Here is a 26,943-nt window from a genome sequence, read left to right as displayed (position 1 = left end):
CTGTCTTTAAGTTTCCATGACAGTTGCCTTCATATTGGTTATGTAGAAAAAGTAAGGGAGATCATAAACTGTTTTTTGTTAGTAAATAACTAGTCTATGCTTTGCAATGAAATGTGTATTCCTTGTGTGATTCTGCTGAGAAGATTAACTAGTCGTTCAGCTGGGACTAATTACAAGCTGCAGCAGCTGGAGAGAGAAAGATCAGGAGGCCAGATGGCTTGGAGAAGTATAGGGGATTTTCTATTTGTTACAGGTTTGAAGTACTTACTTAGTTATCTGGGAAAAAATATCAGAGGATGACAGAACGAAAAACTCCTCGGGAGTGAGAGAGAGAGTGTGAACAAGGTAGAAAGCATTTCTTTTTTTTTTTTTTTTTTTTTTTTTTCTGAAGTAGAAAATGATTAAATTTGGGTGTTACTCCTGGCTAGCTTTGAAAAGATGGGGTGGGACAGCATCTGAAAGTTGCAGAGGGTTCTGATCTCTGCTTGCCAGGTTTTGCTGCTGGGGAGGAGATTAACTGAAGATCTCCGTCTGGGGCACGGGCAATTGTTGGTCTGCTGAGTATTTGTGTACCATTTTGTATTCTGGATATGGGAGAGTGTTGATTAGTGAAGATTGGGTTGAAATGAACCTCTCTGGTTATTAGTGTGTGAAACCCTTTATTGATGTCCACAGTAAGCTCGTTAAAATTAGGCTGTCAGTTCAGTGATTGCTTGTTTCATCTTTGTATTTAACTGGTGATTTTTTGACATATTGACATATTCCTTTTCCATTTAGTTGTGGCTTACATAAGCTTGTGTTCTGGCTATTGTGGATTATTTTGCTGAAATAGTGGTTATTCTTGAGTGCAAGAACTGAGCATAGCTACTTAAGGATGTCATCAAAACCATATGTTGTAAATGGCACACTATTCAGAAAGTAAGCATTACTACAATGGATACCTGCAACTTAGAAATGTTGGATTTATGTATCCCATCTGCTTAGAATAGAGGATCTTTTTTATCATACTTGAGATATGAGTTTGAATAGGTAAGATTAACTGAAAATCATTTGAGGAATTTGCTGCCAGCTCATGCTTGTCAGAAAAGCAATCTATATCTGTCTATATGATATCCACAATTGCTAACAATATTCTATAATTTGAAAATCTTAAGTACCTTGATTTGTGGGTTTTGCTTTCTTTTTCCTTTTTCTTTTTTCTGTATGTCTGACATTTCAAGAAATAGGGTGAAGGGATTTCAGAATTGCAGGGGTAATTGTAGAAAATCTTACAAGGTTGAAAATGAATTGGAATATTTTTAGTTGGACATTTTTTTTATTCTTACAGCAATCGGAAGTTAATTTTCATGTTCTATTTTGGATCAATTTTGTTACATAAACCTTCATGCAGCATTTAATCAAGGTTTGAGAGGATTGTGTACTTAGTTTTGCATAGTCAGTAAAGCTAGATGTAGTGGCAGAAGTGGAAAGATACATATGTTTATCTGCACAGTCATTTAGCCAATGATCAATAAATGTCTGACGATAGATCAATACAGATGTAATCTCCAATCTGTGCACTTCGAAGAACAATCTCCTGAGCGTTCTTACCACAAAATCTATATTTGCTCCTGTCTTCATTCAAGCTGATTTATGCTCTGATGCTGTTTGCTTTCAAGGACCTCCATTTCTCTAAGTGCTGCCCAGTACGTAAGCAACAATCCATCAGCACACTACTAATATCGCAGAGGCTTATATTTAATTACAGATAACAGGCTCAGTGGGACTAAAAACAAAGTAACCAATCACTAAGATTTGATATACTGAAATATAAAAAGAGATGGAAGCCATAAAGCACAAAGGAACTTTGTGAAACAAATAGGTGTTCTGATGTTGTGCTCAAAACATGTGGAATGTGAGAATAAGTTATGTGATAAAGTAGATTTTCAGTCTTATTTTTTTCACATAATAAATACACTTTTGGAAAGAAAAGAAGTCTGCTGAGTAACCAACCAAGTACTCATGTGAACTAAATACCCTTGTGAGTAGATGGTGTAAATTTAGTGTCTTAATTACACTTATGTAGAAAATACATATGGATTAGTTCTGTTTCTAAGTAAAAATCGGTGTTTTTATTTTGCTGTAATATCAAAAAAAATTTGCTTATCTTCCATAATGTGAGGTTTTTTCAGCATCCCTTTTTCCCATACATTACAAGTGATGTAGTTTCTCCGTACCAGATATAGCACAACTTCTTAAATGTTCCTTAAATTTGCTCGTATTTGCATATTTTAGAAAGAGTTTGTGTGTTTTTTTTTTTTTTTTGCACAGACTTAGGAAAACCCCCAGTGTCTTTATTTAAACTGATATGTGAAGAGCCAGTGTATAGGCTGACGTGGAGGGAAAGTGGTATGCAATAAACATGCTCAACTTTAATGTTGCTTTAAGTGTAGTTCTGATATCTGGGACTTTTGGATTTATTATAAACTGACTTTGTTAGGAAACTAATGTAGCAAAAATACAGTTTAACAATATCTGTCCTATTTTAAAGTTAATTTTATCTGGGTCTAATATTAATCCATTAATTCTTCTAAGCTGATGAAAGTATTTTTAAAGAAGGAAGTCTGTCGTGTCCAATAAATTCCTGACTAGTTTAGTCCCATGTCTTTGCACAATGAAGTTAAACCATCATAGGTAGGTAACTCAGGATTTAATGTCTGCTTGTTATTTCCATGGAAACAACAACAGATACAAAGAGCACAATAGCACTGTTTAATACAACAGATTCTCAGCTGCAAAACATGAGTTTTCAACGTAGTCACCATATTTAGCTGTGCATCTTCACCAGCAATGCACAAGAGCCTGCGTGCTGCACTCAAAAATTTGCACCGGCCTGCTGTTGCTACTACTGAAACACACTGCTTGTTGCCTCACTGTGCTCACTGGTCTCCATAAATCAAGAGTGTCAATGAACGTCAGTGGGTGCAATTTTTTCCATAGGGAAGATTACAAATTTCTTGCATGTATATTTCCATGTCAGACTGCTCCTTTGCTGCCATATGTCACACAACAACAAAATGTAACGGAACATTAATAGGAAGGTTCAATCTCTACTGCCATACCACCAAAAACCACCTCTGATGTCATGAACCAACATAATAAAATAGGAGGCACTGCTTTTAGAGAAGCCCTTGCAGGCACAAACAAAAGATGAATAAAATAAGCATCTTAAACTGTCGTAGCTGAATCTTATGAAATGTGGAAGAATCTGAATTAGTTGGGTGGAGATAGGAGAGTCAATCAATGGAAGAGGTAGGCAATGAAAACAAAGTGAAATCAGAAAGACTGCAACCAAAATGAAGAAAAGAGAAAATGCCAGTTGATACGTTTAAGCATTTGATGTGGTAACTATTATTTCAGCTTAATTATGCCTGTCGTAGTAGCTGGATAAATGGAAATAGTGGGTAATCATTGTCAGCTCTGTAGTTTGTTTTTATGGATGAAATCTGAAGTATTAATCTTTTGCTTCTGAAAAGATAACTTGAAGTTGAGCCTCTTAGTCAATAAAGAATGAATCTGCATGCCTGTAAAAAGGGATTATTGTTAAATATCTGTGAAATATTGTTAGATAGACTAATCTGCAGGGAAGGACCTTTCTGTTAATTTGCTGGTCACCGGATCTGTGACCAGCTGCTAAGGTTTTTCTGTCATTTTGTCCTTTTATTTAGCCCCAGGTTTGGCATCCTCTGAGGACTTTCAGATACATTTGATGAGTGTGAGTTTGCAAGTACAGCTATTTGTACACTAAAAAATCTGCCTTGAACTTAAGCTTTAAAAATATTTTACTATCTTCTGTAAGATGAATAGGAGCTTCTGTAATAAATTCTTGAACATGCAATCATTAAGTATAAATGTATAAGAAAAGGTTAAGTTGAATGAGTTGTGCTAAGATTAAGAGAAATGAATATAGGTTTGCTTTAGTCTGTTAAGTCACCACTGTTTGACTTGGTATGATATAATGTAGAGGTACTGTATTTACAAATTTTACTGATCACTGTCTGCGTAATAAGATTTCCCTTCTTACAAAATAATGATGAGGTAGAGAAGGGGCGAGAAATTAAAAATGAAGCTTCTTTAAAGTTATAGAAAACTTCCAGATCATATATTGAAAGGTAAGCAGGGGTCAGCCAGCTTTTGGACTGAGTACCCTGATTCACCAAATAAGAATGAATAAAAACGTTTTCATTTTATTTTATTTTTAATTTTTTATTTATTTATTTATTTATTTATTTCAGTATTACTGGTCTGCATTTGAATTAAAAACTGTAGATTCTTCAAACTCCTTTGTGTTCCTCAGTATCTGGCTGTGGAGAATGCACCACTGTCAAGTTTCTCTGTGAGGTAAGCTATTTTTTAATGGCTGGATTTTCTGCTGAAGTTTTCCAGGAGTGTCAAGTAAATTCGATGCTTCTCACTGAAACAAATTTATTTTATTTCATAATCAGAAAGTCTGGTTTCTTTTACTAGCTGAAGTAAGAGAACATCCAAACAGCTGCCGATGCAAACAGACCAGGTGCTGTATTTTAACTTATCCACCGAATGGTGGATAATGTAAGTTCCTCATCCTTTTGGTGCTTTGAATTTTGAAGTTGTGAAGGTATCCATGCTTCTATATAGTGTTTCCACATGTCAGATGGAGTGCTGCTGCTGCAGACATCTGAAGGCAAAGAAGTGTCAGTAGGTGAAACATGCCGCATGCGGAAGCTCAGCTGAATACCTTAAGTCACAGATAGTCCTAAAAAGAGAAGTTAAATCACTCTTTGATATGTGGCAGTGTCAGAATCCAGGGCTCGAATAATGATAGCCAAGAAAAGAAGTACACAAGATGAAGGATGATGGGAGGATGAGAAGCAAAGTAGTTTATAGTACTTAGCTGGCAAACAAGACACTACAAATCTCTTTAATCTTAGTTGTTAATTAGATTTCACATATTTTGCATGTGTTAGACTCTAGAATGATCCAAGAGCATAGGATTATCACTCATGCTTTGTCAAGACTTACTGTGGTTGTCAGGAGTTTTGTAGAGAGGAGCCAGAATAATGAATTAGAAATGCTTAGGATTCAGAAGCACTGCTGAGTCCTATCTCTAAAGTTACTCAACCTCTTTATCACTACAGCACAGGTGCTTCTATTTCTCTGTGTAAACCAAAATTCTTGTGTTTCTTGTGAGATATTCTGATACGATCCTGGTAGTTATACATACACTTGCTCATTTTACCCAGGGTTTCAGGTTTCACTTAGGTATAAAATAGAAATATATGAATTGGTACTTGCAGCCAAACGTAACTAACTGGAAAACCTGTAATATACAGGAAAATGAGAAAAACATTTTTTTAAAGCCTGACAGTGTCGTGCAGATATGGACTAATAGCATGAAACACTTTTTATTAGAATGATGTTTTTAGTAAGAGTACTAATGTATCTGTCAAAAACCACCCCTGGAATGTTATTCTGTCAATGTATACAACCTTTGGTATTTCAATATGTACTGGGAACACTTACGGAAACCATTTGGTATGGTATCATGTAGCTTAAAAGATCATTTCTATGATTTAGAAATAAACCTATGATTAAAAGTACTGCTTCTAGCCTGTTCCTGTTATTGATGGTTCAGTAATTCCACTTTTCTAGAATTAGTGTACGATGAATGACTATATAAAAATGATAGGCAAGGTAAATTAACCATCTTGGTTGCTTTGAACCCAAAAGTTTGCATTACAGCAACTTCCACTACTGGTGGACATACAAAGAACAAAAGCAGTTATCTAGCTATGCTATTACAGAAAGCAGTAAAATCTCTATTTGGTGTACAAGCAGTTCGATCTTGAATAAATTCTAAATGTTGTGTTTTAATATTACTGACATATAAACAAATTCATTGAATTGTGACTAAAAAAAAATTCAGGGTATAGATCTGCTGTCCCCAACAAATATTAGCAGAAATCCTTTTCTTGCTTGATAGTCAAACAAATGCCTATTTTCTTAGCCTCATGTTGTCTCAAGTGTTTAGACTCTGAGCTGTGGATACTGGGAGGAAGTTGTGGAAAAAAAGAGATGATCTGATTAACAACAGAATGCATGGCTTGTGAATAATTATTTAAAATTGTCAATGTGTGTAACCAGTGTGTAGATGATATTCATAGAATCTGACAAGACATGACTTGTCAATATGAAAAATAATGTGACAGAAAGTAAGCACAAGAGATGCAAAGTGTCACTTTACAGTTATGAGTACAAATGTGATGGTAGAACTCTCATCCAGTTCTCATTATGTAGGTAATTACAAAATAAGGTATTTATATGGTAGTTTAAGTAAAACTCATATGCCCATCAGCACTCTGAGAACAGTTTACTTCAGAGATAGAAAGGATTCTTGCTCTTGCTTATGATAATTAAGATAAAAAATCCTTGCCTGAAATCCCGTTAACTCTATTGTGTATTTCCTCCTATTGTGTATTTTCTACTAGAGCTTTCTTTTTAGGATGATGATGTGATATAGTAACAGAGTAAATGATGATATCATATTGCTAATTAAAAGTTCAGATAACCACATTATATATTTATATAAACCTAATCAAACAAAGGGTTTATTATATATCTATTTAGAAGAATTATAGATTTAATTTTTTTCCCCCACTAGGTATTACTTTTTTTTTTTTCAAAGGGGACTTAATCTAGTCTGTACTAGAGGAGTTACTTTTAAATGACTTGCATGAATTTTTAGCTTATGGTGTATCAAACAGTATTTGTTGCCAGACAAACATGTATATTAGATTTACCATATAACAGAGCAAAAGGTAGAAGTTGATCTAGTAGCAAATAGATTCTCATTAGGATGCTGTATTTCTTTACTGGGAAATCTCTAAACTATTTGCACGTGCATGACTTATTTCAAAATTCCAGCTGTATTGACACTTGGTCAAGTTTCAGGGCAAGTTACTTTCAGTCTAGGTTTAAGAATACCTCCAATTTCTAATTTATTACTATTAATTTAAAAAGTTATTACCTAGGCCAAGGCTGTTGTAAGCAAGTTAATGAATTAGGCTTCAGAAACTTTAAGAAAGTAGTACAGGTGTGAGTATATTGTGTTAGTTGCTTCTGAGGCTAGCAGAAGGCACCGTTGTCTTGTCCTCTTATACACAACATACAGCTTTTGAGGATATCTAAGAAAGTACTTTTGGACACATGCAGGAAGTAAACATGAAATAAACTTCTTTTAGCAACTGAGAACAACCCTGTCTGTTATACTGCGAGGCCTGCCGTCAGTGTAGGTAACTGAAACACCAAAACTCTGTCAAGTATGAAATTAAGTGTGAAATCAGGTGAAGCAAATGAAGGAAATAGTAATTCTGTATTCAGACTTCTTCATATTAACCGATATCCTGCTAGTACCAACTAATGCCCTTTAACTTTTGTTACCTTGCCACTTTCCAAGCTTTTATAATTATCCTTAAGTGCTGGTCACTATTACCTAGCATTTCTGTACGCTTACCGGAGAATCTGAAATACTGATGAGTTGCTCTCAAGTAAATCCTTAGGAAGTTCTTGTTAGGAGAGGAACAAACTTATAAAGCTCTAGTAGTTTAAGTACTGAAGAAGATATATTCTATCTCACAAGGTGGACCAGATGATCATGCTAGCATTTCTTACCTCTGAAGCATCCCCTTTCAGCCAAGGAGCAAAGGAGAATGAAAAGGCAGATAGCAGACTGACCTGGTGTAGTCAGGACCACAACATGGTTAGCCCAGGGAGCTGAGCAGGCTTAGCACAGTGCCTCTTTGAGAGACAAAGAAGTAGTCCTTCCTGAGTTGTAGTTGTTTCGCATTCATGGGCAAATGAAAGATGTACTGTTATTCTTTGGGACCATCCTATTGTTTCTGATCTTGGATGGATATAAGGAGGGGAACACAAGCCAGCAGTCGTCACCCGTGTCTCAGCTCTTCCTTAAGACAGCCGAGACGAGGAAGTGAGGAAGGAGGAGATGGATTTCCTGAGATAGCTCAATTCCCACCATTTACCACTGGAGAACAATGTGTAGAGTGTTTGTATTCACATCTACTTAAACTGCACAGACAGTAGTGTATTCTAATTAGATGGAAATTCCAATTCTCCCATCTGAAAATTCCCCCTTCCTTTGAGATACGACATAAAACATTAGAAGGATTGCAAAAGCTAGGCTGCCCTCAATATAGGAAAAGGTATCTCTGTGTTAAGGCTGATGCAAATAAACAAGATAGGATAAGAATGCTGTTTCTATGTGCACCTATTCTGTCAAAGGCTTCAACCCCTAAGACTGTCAAATTGGATCGTTCTTATTGACTTTTTTAGTGTTGTCTATAATAAATAAATAAGTTGACAGGTAACAGGAGGCATACTGTGCCTGCAACTAACCAAACTTCAGTATTACAGTTTGTTTAAATCCAGTGTACTTCAAAGAGCATAAGAAAACATTTCCACTTTTATTGTTTTTATTTTGGGGAAACAGGTGGGAGGTTAAATATTCTATTTCTTCATTACTTAGGGGAAAGAAAAAAAAGGATAGCCACTTTTTTAATACGAGAAAGCACTAGAATGATATAGAATGATAGATAAACAAAAAAAGTTATTCTTTCCCTTTTATTGTGTTAGGATAGAAAGTGATGCTATGACCTATTACTTTTTTTTTTTTCTTTTTTTTTTTGTTCGCTGCCTCTGGTTGCAGAAGAAGATAAACAAAAAGCAGAATTTTCTTTTAAGTGTTGGGACCTGGAAAACATCTGAAATCTAAAAAAAGCTGCTATGACCATTCTGGGAGGCTCTGTAGCTCCCTCAAGTTAGGATTATTGTTTCCATTTGATTTTGGTGGACATTACCTACATAGGCAAGGGTGCCCTAGAAATGTAACAAATGAGGAAGAGCTCTCCTGGTGACTTTTCAGTTTGAGATAAGTATGTGTAGTTCCTTGTATCACTGTGCTTTTCATTAAAGCAGAGCACCACACTTCCTTTTTTCCTCTGCTCTTGAGTTGAAGGAACTTTCAAACCAGCCATCCTTGTCATAGTAGAATGGTTTCTTGTTATTCTATCAACTGATAAAAGGTCTCACGTGTGTGAAGTGAGAACTGTTGGCCATCCTGTAGGTTTGAGCTTGGCAAAATTGTTCAAGTGTTTGAGCATTCTTCATTGTACTAGACAGTTTCCAAAATGGACTAGGAAAAAAACCAGCATAAATACAAGAAAAAATTAACCAGCATATGCAGGAAGTTATTAAACCATTTGATTCTTGAAGGCCAAGAATGAGCACAGGAATGAAGTAAGTACTGAATACAGCTGTCACAAAGGGAAAAATGCTTTCTCAGCAAGCTTCATTACACAGACTTCCCTAATTAAATGATTAAACACTGTGCAGGATGTGGACAACTTCTTATTTTTTATTCTTTAGAAGTCATTCACAACCTTAGTTTATACATTGATTTTATTGAATTATATTCACTTGAATTTCAATCTTAATGACATACCAAGGCTTTGTGAAAAGTCTTTCAATTAATAAACAAGTAGGTTGCTCACACAAAAATAATATTTTCCTTAAAAGTTATTTGAAATAGACTCTTTCTAAACCACTAATCATAATATCTTTGTAGGTGTGGTTTATTAACTTGTTTGAACAACATTACACAAAAGATATCAGAGGAGAACCAAGCAGCACTTGTTTTCCTAATGATTCCTCTTCAGAGTAATGTGCTTTTTGTAGAAGAAAGAGCACATTTCCTGCTCAGGAAGAGTATTTTCTGCTCTTGCATCAGTACCGTGTTCCCTCACAGCTGTTCCTGCCTCCCCGTGGGGAACACAATAAGCTGCAATTAAATGCAGGTGCTTGGAAGCAGGAGTGCCCTTGCTCTGTTTAACAATCTGAAGCAACAAACAAAAGAACCAGAGAGACAGGAATCCACCTTCTGTTTAATGGGGCATGAACACTTTTTCTTGGCACCAAGACAAGAGTCTACCTTTTGTTAGAAGTACCTTCCTCTTTTTCCCTAGGTGACAACACAGAGGCTTACCTCTTGTTTATTAGTTCACTGCTAGGAGAGAGAGAATCTAAACAAAACCATATGCTGTAACAGGAAAACAGCAGTCAGTAGGCAGACAAAGTAGAGCTCTTGCCTTTGTGTAGTAATACAGTTTATTTCTGTTTCTAGATTTGTGGAGGAGAGAGGGAAAAATATCCCTTTTCCCTCCCTACCCCTTTCCTCTCTGTGTTGTATAGTCGAGGAGTGGTAATAAGCAGACATCTTTTTAACTAGAATGCAGATTGCATTTTTCTAGAGTAAGAATTTTTGTTGCAGAGATACGTGGGTCCAAAAAAAATGGCAGAAAAGATGCCAGGGGCCTAACTTGATTAGATATTCCTGTCTGTGACTAGCTGCTCCTGGAAGTGGTAGGAGTCCTATTCTCAGCAGGCAGGTGAGCCCTGCTGTTTGGAGCAAGGTGGAGAAATCACTCACAAACAGCTCAGGGGAGATAAATTGCTCTTCCAAACTCCTGATCTCTCTGAGAAATGCTTTAGTGAGGTCTTGTTAACTTTGCCACACAGATTGTGTCTTTCCCTGACTATTGCATTTGTACTCTGCAGGTCCCAGCTCACCATTTATCCCCTGATCTGTTGGATGTGGAGCAGTAATGTCTCAAAATGATAGTCACATCATGTTGGATAAAAGAAAGAAACCAGAGAAGTCATAATTCACTTCGGGTATGAACATTCTTGATCTACTTTCCCTGCAGGAAACCTAATTTCTCAGCCAAAATGCTGATCAGTTTTCCCGTGATCATCAGACAAATGTCTCTCTAATGTTCCCCTTTACGCCCCTCACAGCTGCATGTGCAGCACAGCCAGCAGTGTTCCACACCTGAGTGAGGCATGTGCCTATGGCAATTACCCAGCCAAAAATGTATTTTCTACTTTGGAGTGCATGTTTTTTTCCAAAGGAGAACCCCAAACAAGGGATATTATTTCTCTGTTGAAGGGCCTGTAGCCATGAAATATCTTCTTGATCCCCTTAGACTTCTGTCAAGCTTAATTGAAGTGTATATAAACATTTATGGGGGAACAACTGTGAGCATATTTACACTTTCAAATAATTATGTATGCCACATTTGTTCTAAAAATATCAACAGTTAAAAAGAGAATGCTTGTGTTGAGCAGTTTTCTGCAAGGGGAGGGCTTTTCTCTCATGAAGTGTTATCAATGTACTCTTCTTTGTGAGATGGTATATAGTACTGTGAAGCTTGTAAAACACTGTGGAAGCCAGTATCATCTTTGCTTGCAACTGCAAGATTATCTGTAATGAGGGGTCCTTATGCTGGTTTATAGGATAGATTTGCAAAGTAGGTTATAAGCTATACCACAGTTTCAAAGACAACAGTTCTTTTGAGTAACTTAACAGATTTACCTAGCTGATTTACTGTGGGTTTTAAAGCAAGCTATGAGGCAAAATTTTATTTCCTGAAAAGTAAAACTGAGAATCAAGCTTTCAAGGTGTTTTCAGGTGAATGTTTTTTAGCTTTGAAGAGTTCAGGTTTTGGAGATGTTCTCATTTTTGGAATGTTTTGTACAAATATAATGAGAAATAAATTATGTTTCCAGGCAGCAGACAGCTTGACAGATAACAGGTTCTCTTAAGGGTCAGTGAATCCTTTTGCATAGCTTTCCTAATTAGGAAGAAAACTAAAACCTATCTTTAAAAAGAATGAGGGTAGGAAACAGAAGGGCAGATGTGTGAACAGGGAGGAAGGGGGATAAGGAAATAAACTGAGAAAGCTGTGTCTGTCCAAGTAAGTTGTATTCCCCATAGATCGTTCAGTGCTGGCTAGTATTTTAATGATTTTGTTTCGGAGAGGGAGGAGTGGGATTTTGTCTCTTCTGCTACACATCTGGTCAAAATTTCCCCTCTTCTACTCAAACAAGTAGCCAGAAAAGCAGGTTTCAGGCAGTTTTGAATCCTATGACTTTCAGAAGTCATCTCATCTCATAATGGTTTCTACGTACTTTATCTGACAAACGCACTTGTATATCTGTGAATGTTGGTAGTCATGGTGGCTCAGTTTTTTTTTTTTTTCTTCCCTCTTCTTTTATGGGAGGTCTTCTCCTCAGGGTATGTGAAGTGGGGTTGTTTTTTAACAAGCTAATTAAATAGCAGTAGTTTCCTGTAATGGAGATTATCTAATTGGATAGCCATTTAATGGCCTGCTTTGAAATTTAAAGTAACTCATACCTGTAACTGTACTAGAGTGGAAATAAGCACTGCCCATAATGAGCCTCCGTCCCTCTGCTCTCCCCCTTCCCTCTGTTATATGTAGCTGCAGGTAAACTGTACTGTGAGAGCAAATATAAAAGACAATATTAGCCTGTCAATTTGGAAGTAAAATACAGTAAGAATTGCTTCGTTGGTATATACCAGCGCACTAGTATTCTCCTGAATGTATCTTCAGGTTTTTGTTTTCCTTTTCCCCACATTCGCTCTAAATATGGAAGAGGAAGAAGGTAACTACTGCTAAGGAGAAGGGGCTTTAACAATTTATGCTATTTTTTTCATAATAGTTTTGAGGCTAAAACATGTTCATGATATTCAAAGAGAATATTTCAGAAAGTGAATGCAATGGCATGATGAAATAGAGTCCTTCAGGTAGGTCTGAGGTATGAAGAATTGATTGACTCTGTGGCCATAGCCTTCAGAGGTCAAAGTTATAAGCCAAGATAGCATAACTCTTGTTCAAGACTGTGGCAGAAAGTGGAAAAGACAAGAGCAGCTGAATTAAATCTAGAGATTATGTTCAGGGTTATGAAGCATTCACTCAGTGCTAGCACCTTTATCATTAATGTTTCCAGGAGGTCACAGGTCTCCTGTGACCAGGGAACTCTCTCCCTTAGAGCACTGTGAAAAAGAAATCTGTGATCTGTATCTGCTTTTTTCTCTCTTTCCTTTTGATATGCCGTAACTGATTTTAATAGTGTGCATTAGAGGATGTGTTCCATATCCTATACATTTGTTTGCATATTTTTTTTTCTCCTCACTTTTTATGAAAAAGTTTTGCTTAACTGCAGCTGCAGCATTTCCTTATTTTTTATGGAAATTAGGATGAAGAGGGTTAACATCAGGCTGTCAACAAAACCGTCTTTTCTTCAGGTGCAGACGGATGTCTGGACATTGAAGAAGTCCAGCAGCTGCAGATGTTGATTAAGTAGTTATTGTTGTGCCATAAAGAGGAAAATGAAAACACGTGGGCTTGTCAGTGAAGCTAAAGACCCAGTGATAACTTGAACAGGTCTTCTCCTCAATGTCATCTTCTTTCATGCAAAATAAGGCAATTAGTTTTCTTACTATCTGCGGCATAATCACACTATAGGTTTTCATTTTTTTCCTCTGCACCATTATGTATCACAAAGCTGGCTACAGCATCTACTCACTTGGATGCAACTGTAATTAAGAACACGTCATAACTTTTTACTGGAGCTTAAGTCCTTTGTCTTGGAAATATGCATGTGGCAGTAGTATTATGTGTGGGAACAGCTGAGTCACGGCCTGAAACTCTGATTGATCACCTAAGGTGAGCCATGAGTCAGCCAGAGGAGCACAGGTGAAGGCAATTCAGGTGGAGCCAGGCTCCACCCCTCCTACACTTACTTAAGAGCTGGCTACCAGTGGGGAAGGATTTCTTCTGGAGATCTGCTCTGCTGGAGTTTTGTGAGTGAGCCTAGGATAGGGGTAATCTTTTTATCTTTTTTTTTGTTGTTACCATTATCTACTTTGCCAAACTCTCTTGTTTATTTTGTGATTATAATATCTTAATATTCCTTGATTATACATGTTAGCATTGGAGATTTACTATGAATTTGTAATAAGCAGGAAACAAGCAAAAAAAAAAAAAAATCTCCAGTTGGTATTGCTAATATCTTGTGCTTTTATTATAGTTTTCTTAAAAGACCCATGAGAGTGTTTCCTGTTCAACAAGTTCAATTTTTAAGATGAAGGATGATGCTTAAGTACTGGCTTAAAAATATATATTCTACTCCTCTTCCTCTCTCCCTTCTTCAGTCAATTTTTTCTCTTACATTTTTAGTAAAAGTGCATTCATATCACGCATGCAAGGTGTCAGATCCTTTTACGTGTTGAATAATAATGCAATTACTTCAAAAGTACAGGTAGAAATGTATGAGAATTACAATCAGTATTGTGATTTAACTTGTGTAAAATCAAGTGTTTTCCAAAAGTTTGAGACATTTAAAATAATAATTAAAAAAAAAAAAAAAAGTATGCAATGTAAGTATGGTGGAAATTGAAACTCTCTGGATCTCTCCAGGATGATTTTGCAGTTTTTAACTGAAGTATGAAACAGGTCAAATTCTTCCCAAGTGTTTCTCCTTTGAAGTGTATTGATTTATGCTAGAAATAAATATGACCCAAGGTGTCTCACCGCTGATGTGTAATCAGTGGAACTGCTTCCAAAACCATACTGCACAATGTACTGCTATTGCCTTGAGGTTGGTGATTAAACCCTCAGTTACTTTTCCCTGTCGAATTCTGGGCTGCCATGAGATTTCCTATTCAGTGCTGTAGCTGTGTAAGAAAGAGGTGTGAAAAGAATGAATTGTAATTACGCTGGACACACAGGTCATGCAAGGCTGTTGTTAGGACTCTGCATGCTGTTTGTGCTTCTTGTTCTTGTTACAGATGTTTGATTTCTGAAAAACAGTACCCTTAGGTGTCATCGTGCCAGCGTGTCCTGGCTAGACTCTGATAAAAGATCCAGTCAAATGTGCCTTTAAAAACTCAAGGTCACAGTTTCAGCTTGGACTGGTTTGAATCCCCTGTTTCTTTACAGTGACTGAGGCGAAACTTTTTTGCAGCCTGTTTTCTTTTTGCAAAATGCCTGAAAGCTGAGAACTTGTTAAGAAATGCTTAAGTGACAGGATAGAATATGGCAGAAATCCAAATATTTGGATACAGTTGTTTAAGTATTTTGATTGCTTGCTTTTTGTTTTAGTTTTTCTCACAATGATGTCGTAGATATTGAATAATGAGAGGCTATGATTGTATAGCAAAAAGAAAGGCTTCAAAACATTTGGGCAGAGTTCCTAAGTAGAATGAATGTCTTTATCTAGAACACAATTGAAGTTGTCTCCCTTAAAATTCAGGTACTTTGAAATGTTCCTTCAGCAGTCTTTGTCCTTTCTTTTTTTTCTTCTAGTTATGTCATGTAGTACAATATGAGATATTCAGTTGTGCCTTAAATGTCAAATGTTAAATGTGATGATTATTATAACCCTGTCTTGATTTGGTATGGTGTACTGTTCTAACTGGCTTTTGGTCATAAACTTCTAGCCTTTTAAAATGACAAGTTTTATAGTCCTTCAGACTAACGAATGTGCAGTAAAAATGCAGAGATACCAGCCTTCTAGCACAAAAAAAAAAAAAAAAAAAAAAAAGGATACAAACATTTCCACTGAAATTAGGTTCAACAGGCCTTGGTAAAATGTCTGCTGACCTCTAGAATGTTTACAAGAAAGGAAAACCTTATTAGATAACTTATTAATATTTTGTAGCCCTCTATGCAATCCTCAGAAATGCAACATGAGTTTTGTGCAATGCTAACAGTGATAGAAAAGTAATATGAGAAGGAACTGTTTGAGATATGTAAGGCCAGTAGCTGAATCAGTAATTTGCTCTAGGCTATTACATATGTTGTCTAATGATAAATCGAAATTCAGATAAAGGTTCTCCATTAGAAGATGTAAACTTAAAGAGGTACTTGGTACCAGCCACCCTTCTCAGTTTGCTGTACTTTGTCTGAATGTTATACTGTTTTGTAATGATGACATCACTTTTATTCCCAGGATGATGTGAGAAATTTCCTTCAGGCATAGGAATATATTGCTGTATATTTAGTTTTAATGAGTTTGTTACTCATTGAAAAGAGACAGTGTAGCAGTCACCTAAGTTCCCTACTTTCTTTATCTCAGCAATGTGGACAGGGTAGATATTACTGTCTTAAGCTGCTGTGTTTCACAAGTGGCTTTATACTTGCTTCACAAGTGGTTATATCAACATATAAAAGGAAAGTGCAAAAACTACCACATCAGAAAACTGTATTTCTTCCTTCTATAGATATTTTGCATTAATTGCTCAGTCCAGCAGTCTGAAAAAGAAATCCAAATCTCTCTTCATCACTTCCAAACAATGCATATCATAACCTAGAAATACTTTCTGTTGTTGAATAAGTGATCTTATACTGACTAAATATCATTACTGTTGTACTCTTCTCATCTTTTCTATGAGTTATTCAGTTATATCTGGCTTTATCTTGATGATTTCTCTTGATCAACACTCTTCACAAGTGAACTCCATTTTTCTCCCAAGAAGTTATTAAGTAATTAATATTATTTCCAAGACTGATTCTTGAGCAATGTTGATCCAGTCAAGTGATAATCACTGTTATTTTTCTTTGCTTAATTCTTTTCACAGCATACAGTTCTTTTATTGCAGCCTGTCTTTTGTGGCTGAAGTCATGATTTTTGTTCTAGTGCTGTATTGAATGTTCAATGATTTATTTGAATTAATTGTCAGTTCATATTCTTTATAAAACAATTATTGCATTAGTCTGGAACAATCAACTTCGAATAGAATTCAATGCAAGTTTACTGTATTTCCATTAACTTAGGTTCTGATCTTTTGTAAATAACTTTTTAGGGATGGGGCTTTGGTTGACTGAGATCAGACTAATTATTTTAAAGTTTCTTTGACCTGTGTTGTACCTGAGGTACAATATATCAAACTTCCCTATTGTTATGTGTTATTTTTATGCTTTTAACTTTACTATATGTTCCTGTAAGTTCCAAACTTTTAGAAAGTCTCGGGACTTGCTGTCTTTCAATAGATTCACTCCTTTATCTCTCTCTCTCCTTTGAACACATTTAGTTGGGGGATTTTATTCTTATCTTAGTATGTAGGTTCGCTCTTGCTCTCTTGCCATCTTGCTGTGTTTCATATACAGCCCAGTATTTTCTTGATTTTGGAGCCATACGTAACATTATCTTTTAACTGATTCAATGATTTGGAGGATATATTTCCATGGTAATCTCTTATATTAATGATAAAGAAAAGGGATTGTTTTTGTGCTCTCATTGCTTTGCCCTGTTTCTTAACAAGCCAGAAGAAACAGGCAAAACCGATGCAGTGTTACAATTCTTTTTGCCAGTTCAAATTACTTTGGGCTCCCTTAACACTAGACAGAGCTGTTTTAAAATCTTCTGTTTCCTTAGCAGACTGGGAATCCTGATGGCCTTAAAGGCGCAATATCATCTTCTGGTTGAGAGATCTTGATCTGAAGCTAGATATCCCATGACTCTCACTTTTCTGCTATTAAGTTCTCATAGTTACTACCATCAGTCTACTTACTTTCCCTTAAAATCCAGCCAGCTGTCTGTCAGTCTTAAATTTTAATAGGTATATATCTTTCTACTATTTGGTACATATTACAAATCTGTCTTTCCGAAAAACTGCCAACAGTTCAGATTTTGTGAATGCTGAATTAAACAATAAATAATACCAGTATAAATGTAGTATTCAAACATAACTCACTTTTGCATTTAGGTTGCTGCTTGCTGTCACTGGAAAAGGAATAAAATTTAACACACAGGATAACACTGCTTCAATTAAGATATTGTTCAAATATTAATAGCATGTAGTTAAATGTGTTGTGTACACAATTTTTTTTTTGAACACTTGGCATGTAATTCAAATTTATTAAGATGGTAAGGAATCTGGGAATCATAAAATAAGAATGAGCATTTTACAACATTATTTTAGTGTTTTGTTTTTAACTGCATTTGAAAAAACTTCAGTTTGGTTATCATGTCTTAAAATAACATTATCTGCATTTCAAGAGACGTATACTTTGATAAGTGGCCCATATGTGAACAAGTTATATGGAAAGATATGCCTTAATGGATGTCCAGAGAATGGTTATTTTGCTGAATTAACAAGAGAACTTGGTTTTGTGTGATGAAAATCAAATAACCTCGTGCAGGATCATATAATTGAGCTATGTGGATATAACTAGCAGTATAACTACAATACTGATCAGTATATAGGTGTTGCTTTCTTATCTCTCAAGGGCAATGTACCTGTTGTTCACGTTTAATTTGAATGCTCCTTACTGGAAAATATGTTGCACAAGATTCTATTGATGGCTCTTTGACCTTGTCAGAGCACAACAACTTGATTGATGGAGTAAATAGCTCAGTGTGGAACAGGCTGGCATTTACTGCTACTAATTATTTAATGGTTAATGTAGTCCACAAAAATACCTTTTCAAATCCTGTACAAGCTCACCTGTCTTTGTTGTCCAGAATGAAATCTGAGGCAGAATTAAATTTTCTCGAGGAGACTTGAGGATAGTGATGATTCTCAGGAGAACATCAGTCCTATTGGAGTAAAGGAAGAAGCATGGGAAAGGGGGGTCTGTATGTTAAAACAGGGATGCTGGTATAGATGTAGGCAGCTTTTAATGGGGACATTTTTCTTCATGTGCTGGGAAGGACCCAGACTCTTGTTGTGTTGACTGAGACTGCATCTAGGTTCTGCTCTTGAGGAGGAAAGCAGGGCAAATTCCTTTATTTAGAATTTTGGACATTGTGAGCATAACACTTGGGTTAACCAATTGGTATTTTTTTTACTTAATGAGGTAGGGTTTTGCATGGTCTGTTCAAGATCAAATGATTATGTATTATGCATAATACATAATAGCTGAAAATTCATTATGTAATATGCTTCCCATCTCAAGCACTGAAGATGGGATCCATTTATAAGCACAGAAAAGTGAATCTGTTACTGTGTAGGAAGAAACAGCCTATTCACTACAGCTCCACAGTAACTTTTGCTAGTGTGACTTACACAGATGTTTCTTTAGTAGAGGTTGGGCAGCTACTTGAGCTTTTATTGCATATCTGAGCAAATTTTGTACAGTGGGAGCAAAAGTGTTGATATCATTTCTAAATAGATCGGTGTTTTTGTTTTGTTCATTTTTTTGTTGCTTTTTCTCCATTCCTCCCTATACATTTTTTGGTTTTTTTATTTCCCCTCTTTCTGTTTTCCAAAACTCAGTCATGGCTCAACTGTAGGGGTGGTAGAGCTGTTCTAATTTAAGAAAGGAACCTGAATGAATGCTCTGAGCTTACTGCAGGACCAGACATGAGTGAGGTAGCTGGAACATGGGCATAACTTCAGACTAAGACCAGAAATCAGTCCAGCATAACTGAGTCTTATAAACCTGCTGGGTGGAAGGTAGGTAGAGTTTTTGCCCGTATTTGGGAAAAGATTAAAACGTAAGTCCTCTCCTCCCCTTCCCAGTGGATCTCTTGTTGAGAGCAAGGATGTTATGATTTGACCCACCTGTATCTTGCCAGGGAGTATGTCTTTATGAATGAAATAATAGCTACCCTTGGACTTTTTTTTTTTTCCTAATTGAATTTGTTGCTATCATTTATCTCGTGTTTCTGAACTCCCCATCACCCTTTCACCTGGCATCACAGCCAGTCTCCTAGGAAAAGATAAGGTATTAAATCGGTTAATATTGAAAGGCTGCCCTTGTTGCAGATGTGATCTTATCAGTCAGTATTGACTGATTGCTTAGAAACCAAAGTTCCTGGCAATGTATACACAGTTAACATGCTTCTAATGTGACAAACATTACTGTACTGGAATATGTAGGCTATATTCCGAATAGGTGATTCAGAAATCTGCTCAGCAGCATTTTACTCAAGCAGATTAGTCCTTTGAGTAGCTCTGTGACATGGACTGACAGTTTTACTCTTGACAACTCATGAAAATATAATCATAAAAAGCTAATTTATTGTGAAGAAATTTTGTAGTGCTTTTCCTCTTAAACTTCTTACAGATTTGGATTTTTTTGTATTTTAGAGGATAGAAAAACTATTCCTCTGCAATAAAGGAGGAAAAGCCCTAGGTTGCTCTGTCAGTAGGTGATGCATATTGTTTTGGAAGATATTATTTTTAGTGCCTACAGCAAAGGGTAAGCATTGTAACAAGTGTAACATCTTTTGAAGCCAGCATTAACAAACACTGTCAAAATAGGCTTGCCCATCTTTAATGCTGAGAAAATTTTACTTTCAAGATAGAGTGTGGTGAAGTTAAAGGGGTGAAACCATTACTAATTGTAGTTGTGAATTCAGAAGCATCACTCCAAGTGTTTACATCAGAAGGGTCTACATGTAAAGAAGGAAGAGTTGGGCATAAGTAGTCTTAACTTATAATTATTATTTTTTTTAAGCAAAAATAACATTACTTAATACACTGTTGTTAGTGACTGAAAATGTTAACTGATGTTTAAGAATGGAGTGTGCTGGGGTGTTGTGTAGAAGTTTTCTTGTCCCTTCTCTCATAGTTAAAGACTTTCAAGCAATGCAATCTCTGTTGGTAAAAAGGAGAGTTAGGGAGAATGTGTATCCCGATGTGATATATCAAAAGCCCTCATGCTGTTCTCTGATCTTGACTTCACAAGACAGCTGGGAAAGCACTTTTTTGCACTTTAGTTTTACTCAGTCAGAAAGTATTTGCCAGTATGGCAGCACAGTACTGGAAAAGGACCTTATTAATTCAGGCATCTAGTTTAAAAAGAGGCAGACTCAAATATGTATGTGATATAATGACCACTCATGCTGTTCCTGAAGTGTTACCCTTGAGCAACAAAAATTAAAATTCATCAATGTGGAAGAAAGTGTGTCACAATGGATATCAGATATCTGACTGTGGAAGGGTAGTGAGACCAGTTTGGAGAAGTCTTCTATTTCATTATTTTTCTGCTTTCATAATTCTCTTACATCTTTAAAGAGGGCTCATGAATGAATTCAGAAATAAGTTTTAAGACAGACAGACTGTCATTCTCCCTTCACTTCAATCTCAGAAACCACGAGCCATCTGAGAGCTGAACTGCTTTATACTTCAAGAGGGAGAAATTGATAAGATTTAGATCAACCAGAAGAATAAGAAAAGCAGCTAGGGGGTGAAAACACCTGAATTCTCAAAGGGCCACTTACTGCCAGCGTGAATCCAAGAAGTTCTCTTATGCTCAGAATGGCCTAGTAATGTATTATAGTTCCATAATACTTGAATAAATAGGAAAGGAATTGATTGCACGCTTTTTATTTCTCTATTAGTTTAAAATAGAACATCTTCAAACATCTTCAGTGTTTGTTTGCTGAAGCACCTGAATACATCAATGGGTACATAATGAGAATCTATTTCGATCTCAGAAAGCACCAGAGGGGGATAAATAATGTACTCCATAGCAGAACTGGCAAATTCTTAAGCATCCCTTTAGCTGTACTATGATTTGTGTTGTGTGTTTGTACTCAGAGCTGTGAAGCAGCAACTGTGCAGCTGCTTCTCTCTGTGAGCAGCAATAGGACATTTGGGCCAGGTGGTTGAACCGTTGACTCTACAATAATGGGCAATAGAAACAAATTGCCCTAATCACCTGCCATATTTTGCTGCTTGGATCTTGCTCTTTCTCTGCCATCTTGAATTTAAGGTGGGTCCCTCATAGGCAACTAAACACAAATGCGAGTGTGATCATACACTTGGCACTTCCAGTTCTTTGATCTCCAGATCAGAGACATGGACTGAGCACTGCTAAGACCCGCGTAAACACAGAAAGGGTTTCACCCTGAGGGCATCACAGTGCTAGTGGTGGATCAAATTGCCCTACACCACATATTTATCTGGAGAAGAATAGCAGATGTTTCATTTTGCTTTTTGCTGTCTGCAGTGTGTAATCATACCAATGAAATCACTGGCTGCTTGCATGGAATTTAATTTAAGAGATGAACAAAATCTCTGCCCTTTTCAGGTGATTTGGTGTTACTTTTCTGTCTGTGACCTGGTCTAGCTGATCATCTCATGGTGTTTCTCTGGCAAAAGCCTCTGTGCCTCTCTCTTCTACTTCTGGTACCATTCCAGCCACTGTCAGCAGAGGCTTGATGTGTTTTAGTGGCTGACTGGGAGGTATGCATGCCACTGTTTCTCCATATGTTGAACAGTCTTTCATGGAGTTGCCCAGGCACGCTGCCTATAGCTATAGCATTTCTATTGCCGATTTCCTTAAAAGTAAATAGATTTTAGGTTGTGTCCTGTGAGCTTTCAGAAATTGATTGATTACAAGCCCACCAATGGTATAAAAATCTGTTTTTCTTATTTGTGTAATAACTGCATACAGCAGAGATCAAAAGATGTGTGCGAACACTACAGGGGGCAGATTAAAAAGAACGCGTGTGAAGAAATTTTGTATATAATGGAAAATATGTTGAAATTAGACTAAAATAAAAATATTAGACTAACATACAGCTAAGCAATACATATTTATGTGCATGCATATACCTGCACAGGCACGGACATGGAAAGACTGATGCACACATAAAACCCAAACCCTTCATCTTGTTAAAATAAATGATGATCCTGTATTGTGTGCTGTGGAGGACTACTTTTCCTCCAAGCATCCCAACTTGGAGTACACAAAGCAATGTGAATATTTAAATGTAGTTTTCTGTGTAAGGCATGTTCATGTATGGAAATAGTGACATTCATGACTGTGAATATTTAAGGAAGGAATCTCTTATTTGGAAATATTTAAATACATCTCCAAAAATATGCTATATCTCATCCATCCTATTTTTACATTATGCTATAGTTCTGGAAAGAAGGAAAATTGAAAAGTACCTCATCAAGCATGTTATCTCTTCTGCCACTTTGTTATCTTTCAGAAGCGAAATCCTTATCACTGACAGAATCTGCAGAAGACAGCTATGGACCATTAGTTCTTAGCATATTCTTTTGCTTCGCCCTCCCCACCACTCGTGGTAGCTAATGGCAATCTAGATAAGCATCTTCCAGGTCTCTGTCTAACTGATCATTTTTATCATTATCAACTGCCTTTTTGTGGGTATAAGTGAAAGTTTTGCAGTGTATCATGAAATGCTCTGTGTCTATCTTTTCTCTTACACACACTGTTACAGTACATAGCATAGCCCTCAGTAACTTCCCACTTCTTCTGAATAAGTAGTAGACTGTCATTTTTATAAGTTTGTCTAAAAATTTTGCACATATACCTTTATGGTCTGAAAGATAGCTCTCACCTGGAATGGAAGGCCTCTGCTCTGTGCATGTACTGCACATTGCAACAGGGCAAAATGCTTAGTGTCTATTAAACTGATCATCTGTTACCTCGGATCTGCTGTTTTAAGGTTATGTTGTACTGAATATTCCAAGATTTGTGATGAAAGTACATAAAATTCCCTGTGTATTTGCTTTATGCTTATACATTATTTGCTTCCTTCTGACCCCTTTCAATCTCGCACTCTTCTGAGCATTTTCACTACTTTGAAAACATTTCATAATTCTGAAATCATGTAGAATATTTGCTATTTTTCCCTTCCATATTTCTCCTTCTATTTCCTCAATGAAGTACCTAGAAAACAAAGTGACTCAATTGCGTGGTTCTGAAAACTACCTGTGTCAGTTTGTTTTTTTCATCTCCGTGTGTCTGATTAGGAACCAGAAAGAAAAAAGGAATCCTTTATATTTACTCCTTCTAAGATCTTCCTTTTACTGTCACTGAGCAAAGGTGGAAGGAATCAACTACAGAAAAAAGTGAACTTTTACCATACTAAAAAGAAAAATTCTAAAGTAAAAGATGAAGTAAATGGATTTGCTTGAAAACTAGTGCTGGAGTTAGTGATTTCTCAAATAAAAGATCCAGCCTCCACATGCTGAAGTAAAATGAAAAACTGGAGTTGTGAAGTGGGGTGGACAATTTGCCCTTGGAAGGACAGTCTAGCTGGGCATTCCTGCTTCAGTTAGAGAAATGGATCAAGCTGAAGCTTATATTTACTTGAGGATCAAGCCCTGAACTCCTGTTCGGTCTTGCAGCACTTCAAAGTACAGACAAAAATTTAACATGTTTAGCAATGGAACTTATCCAAAAGATTGTGAACATACATGAATCATTGGAATGATAACTAGTGAGTTCTGTCTTCAGAGTAGGATGACTTTTGTACATGAATGCTCTCTGTGGAACAAAGTTAAAAAATAAATAGCACCTATGGATTATTTTGTATATGAAAATAAATACCTATGTTTAGACTCAAAATATCCAAATTTTTTTCGTATCTAATGCATATCGCATAGTTGGACGAGATGACCTCTAAGAATTCCTTCCAACCCAAACAATTCTATGATTCTACGTATTTCATGTATTGAATGCATATTTTGAATAGTAACACTCTTACAGAAAATGAAAGTAGCAAATATAGCCTGTTTCCCTTCAGTTGAAAGTATGATATGGTAAAATCTGCTGCTAGAAGACTCCCTGTTAATGGATGTTTATGTCAATTATATAACTTGTGCACTCATTACAGTTGTGAAGATTGAGTCTTTGGAATATAATTTGTTTATTTTTAAGTATGTTTATATTGTTCCTGTTGACAAATAGGTACGAATGTCAGTGGACACTGAAAATTTTTCTTACATGGATGTATTTTTAGTTCAATAGCAACCAGACTTGATACATATTTTCTCATCAAATGCAGCTTCAATGTCTCTGTAGTTTACGTCTCTAGTTGAATGAAAGTGTCAAGAGATTAAAACAAAGAAAAAGAACACAATACTACATTGCTTGTTTTCTAGATTATGGAACTCTTCCTCTAGTAAAGGTTTCCGTTTCTTAGCCCTTGTAAATAGGTTTACATCCCAATGCTAGGCTTATTTTCTTTACTCCATTACAGTTGCTAAAAAGCTGTGTAAACGGCATTGAAATGCTTCTTAAAAAAAAAAATAGGGGAATACTCTTTTTAGTGCAGTTTCTTCTTCAACTTAATGGCTCAAGGACAGAGATTTCTTTTTTTTTTCCTGAACATTTGCTTAACTTGTTTTCTTTCCCTCCCTATCCTATAGGACTTACATGAAGCAGATTTCTGTTTCCAGTACCTTTGTAAATGAAGGGAGAAGGAAATTTGCTGTTTCCAAGGCAATGAACTGCCTTGCTTTGTTTTATTGTTTTAGATAATCGAATATCTGTGAAAGACATTCAATAAAGTCATTGGAGATTAGTCTTCTAGTCATAGAAAAGCACAGAGAAAGCTTTTTCTACTGGGCTTGATCTAGGAAACCTAATTTAGTGACCATTGCTTTTTTGCTGGCACCATCATAGTGTATATTGTTTTGTACAGAGCCAGGAAAAGCAGGCTCTGATATCAAATTAATGTTACCTGGATGAGTGAAGAGCTGTAATTTATAAGAATTGGCATAATGTACAAAAGAGAAAGGCATTGCATTGTATTTCCTGCACAACAGGGGAAATGGAGCTTAAATGTAGCTTTTCATATTTGAGACAAGGAAATGTTTTTGCAATGTTATTAATGTGAATTCTGAAGCCACTTGCTATACTATACTGGTTTGGCTAAAAGAAAATTATTAACAAATAAATACTGGGAGTTGAAACTGCAAGGAGCACCATATTTGGTGTTAATGAGCAGCACAAGAATTATTTCATTGTAATACTCAGAAACTGCTAAAATCTGAATCCATTTAGATTCATAATTATCGTTAATGGAATTTAGTGTTTTGAGGATGGTGGAAAATATCCTGGCTTTAATAAAATATTAACGGGCAGAAACTCTGGATTAAATATTCATCCCGGTGCCTTTGGAGGTTATGTTCTGTTACTACCATACAGCCCATTAGTAAATAATGATCTAGTGGCAAAACCTTCTGGGACTTAGTATAGCTTAATACAGAACTGCTGCAAGAAGTTAAATTTTAGCATTTACGTATTTTCTATTTTTATTTATTGATTTATTTATTTTGAGTAGTTACTTTGTTTACATGGAGAAAATTTGGTATTGATAGTCATCCAAATCTAACCAGTAGAGGTAAACTATCAACATTGACCTGGAGGCATGATTCCTCCCATACCAGTGATAGCTGCCTGACTGCATGTTGAGCATTGCCTAGGCGATCTTTACTCCTGCCTTGCTCAGTCTTACTGGCTCCAGCCTTTTCTGTCAAACAGATTTGGGCAATTTAAAGTAGCAGCAGAAAGAGAAGCAGATAGTGAGGGTTTGGGGCGTATCTTTTCCTAGCAATCACAACAGAAGCACATTAATATTGCCTTTTTGTGAAAGGATTATTGAATGTCCCATGAAAATCAAGATGCGAGGATTTACGTTTTCTAGCATACATCCTGTGGAGTTGATAGAAAGTGTATTGTTGAAATTATTAGTAATGGAAATTTGGGGCTTTGACATATCCATTTTTTAATGAATAGGTTTTCAATTTTAAAATCAGTCTTTCATTTAATAAGCAAACACTTGTAATGACATTGTAGCATCTCATGAGAGTTGTACTTGAGCCAAGAAATTTGCAACATGCAGAGAAAAAGGGTAAGTAGCAATCTAAATACAGCTTTCAAGATGCGCTGTGGCTAGTAAGTCCCATGGTATGCTGTTTTTTTTCTTTTTTTGTCTGTGTGAGAGAGAGAGAGAGGAGCATAGAGGCCGCAGGAAAAATGTATTTCAAGCAGGCAGCCAGGCTGCAACTTGCAATTTCCTTTCTCTGAGTACTACATACCTATTGTATTTGAAACAAATTGCCAATGTGAACACTGTACCAAGCCATTTCTATCTCTGATGTCAAAGATAACGCAATATATTGTATTTAAAAGTCAAAGAGCATAATGTCATGGAAGATACTTGAAATATGTCAGTTTTATTATTCAACTGCAAATATTGACTAGAACAATTATACATAAGATTGTTTTGTCTGCAATAGAGTTAAATATCAGCATTTTCTGATTCTTAAAT

At 36.2% G+C, this 26,943-nt stretch overlaps 1 long non-coding RNA gene across 3 annotated transcripts in view; it reads left to right on the top strand.

The window, feature by feature from the left end:
• The first annotated feature begins 229 nt into the window (after positions 1–229).
• LOC128084286 (uncharacterized) overlaps positions 230–26,943 on the top strand; it is a 62,792-nt gene continuing 36,078 nt past the window's right edge. For 2 of the 3 annotated variants that reach the window (XR_008208435.1, XR_008208433.1), the window contains exons 1-3: positions 4,037–4,151; positions 4,275–4,380; positions 10,648–10,764. This is a non-coding gene — a long non-coding RNA (uncharacterized LOC128084286). Of the gene's footprint in view, positions 346–4,036; positions 4,152–4,274; positions 4,381–10,647; positions 10,765–26,943 lie in introns of those variants that run through there. The other variant, XR_008208434.1, reaches the window with a different exon arrangement.

The sequence above is a fragment of the Tympanuchus pallidicinctus genome, unplaced genomic scaffold (assembly GCF_026119805.1).
Source record: "Tympanuchus pallidicinctus isolate F22 unplaced genomic scaffold, pur_lepc_1.0 scaffold26, whole genome shotgun sequence".
In the NCBI taxonomy this organism is placed as follows: Eukaryota; Metazoa; Chordata; class Aves; order Galliformes; family Phasianidae; genus Tympanuchus; species Tympanuchus pallidicinctus.
Note: the sequence above shows the minus strand (reverse complement) of the source record. Positions and strands in the feature narration are given on the sequence as shown.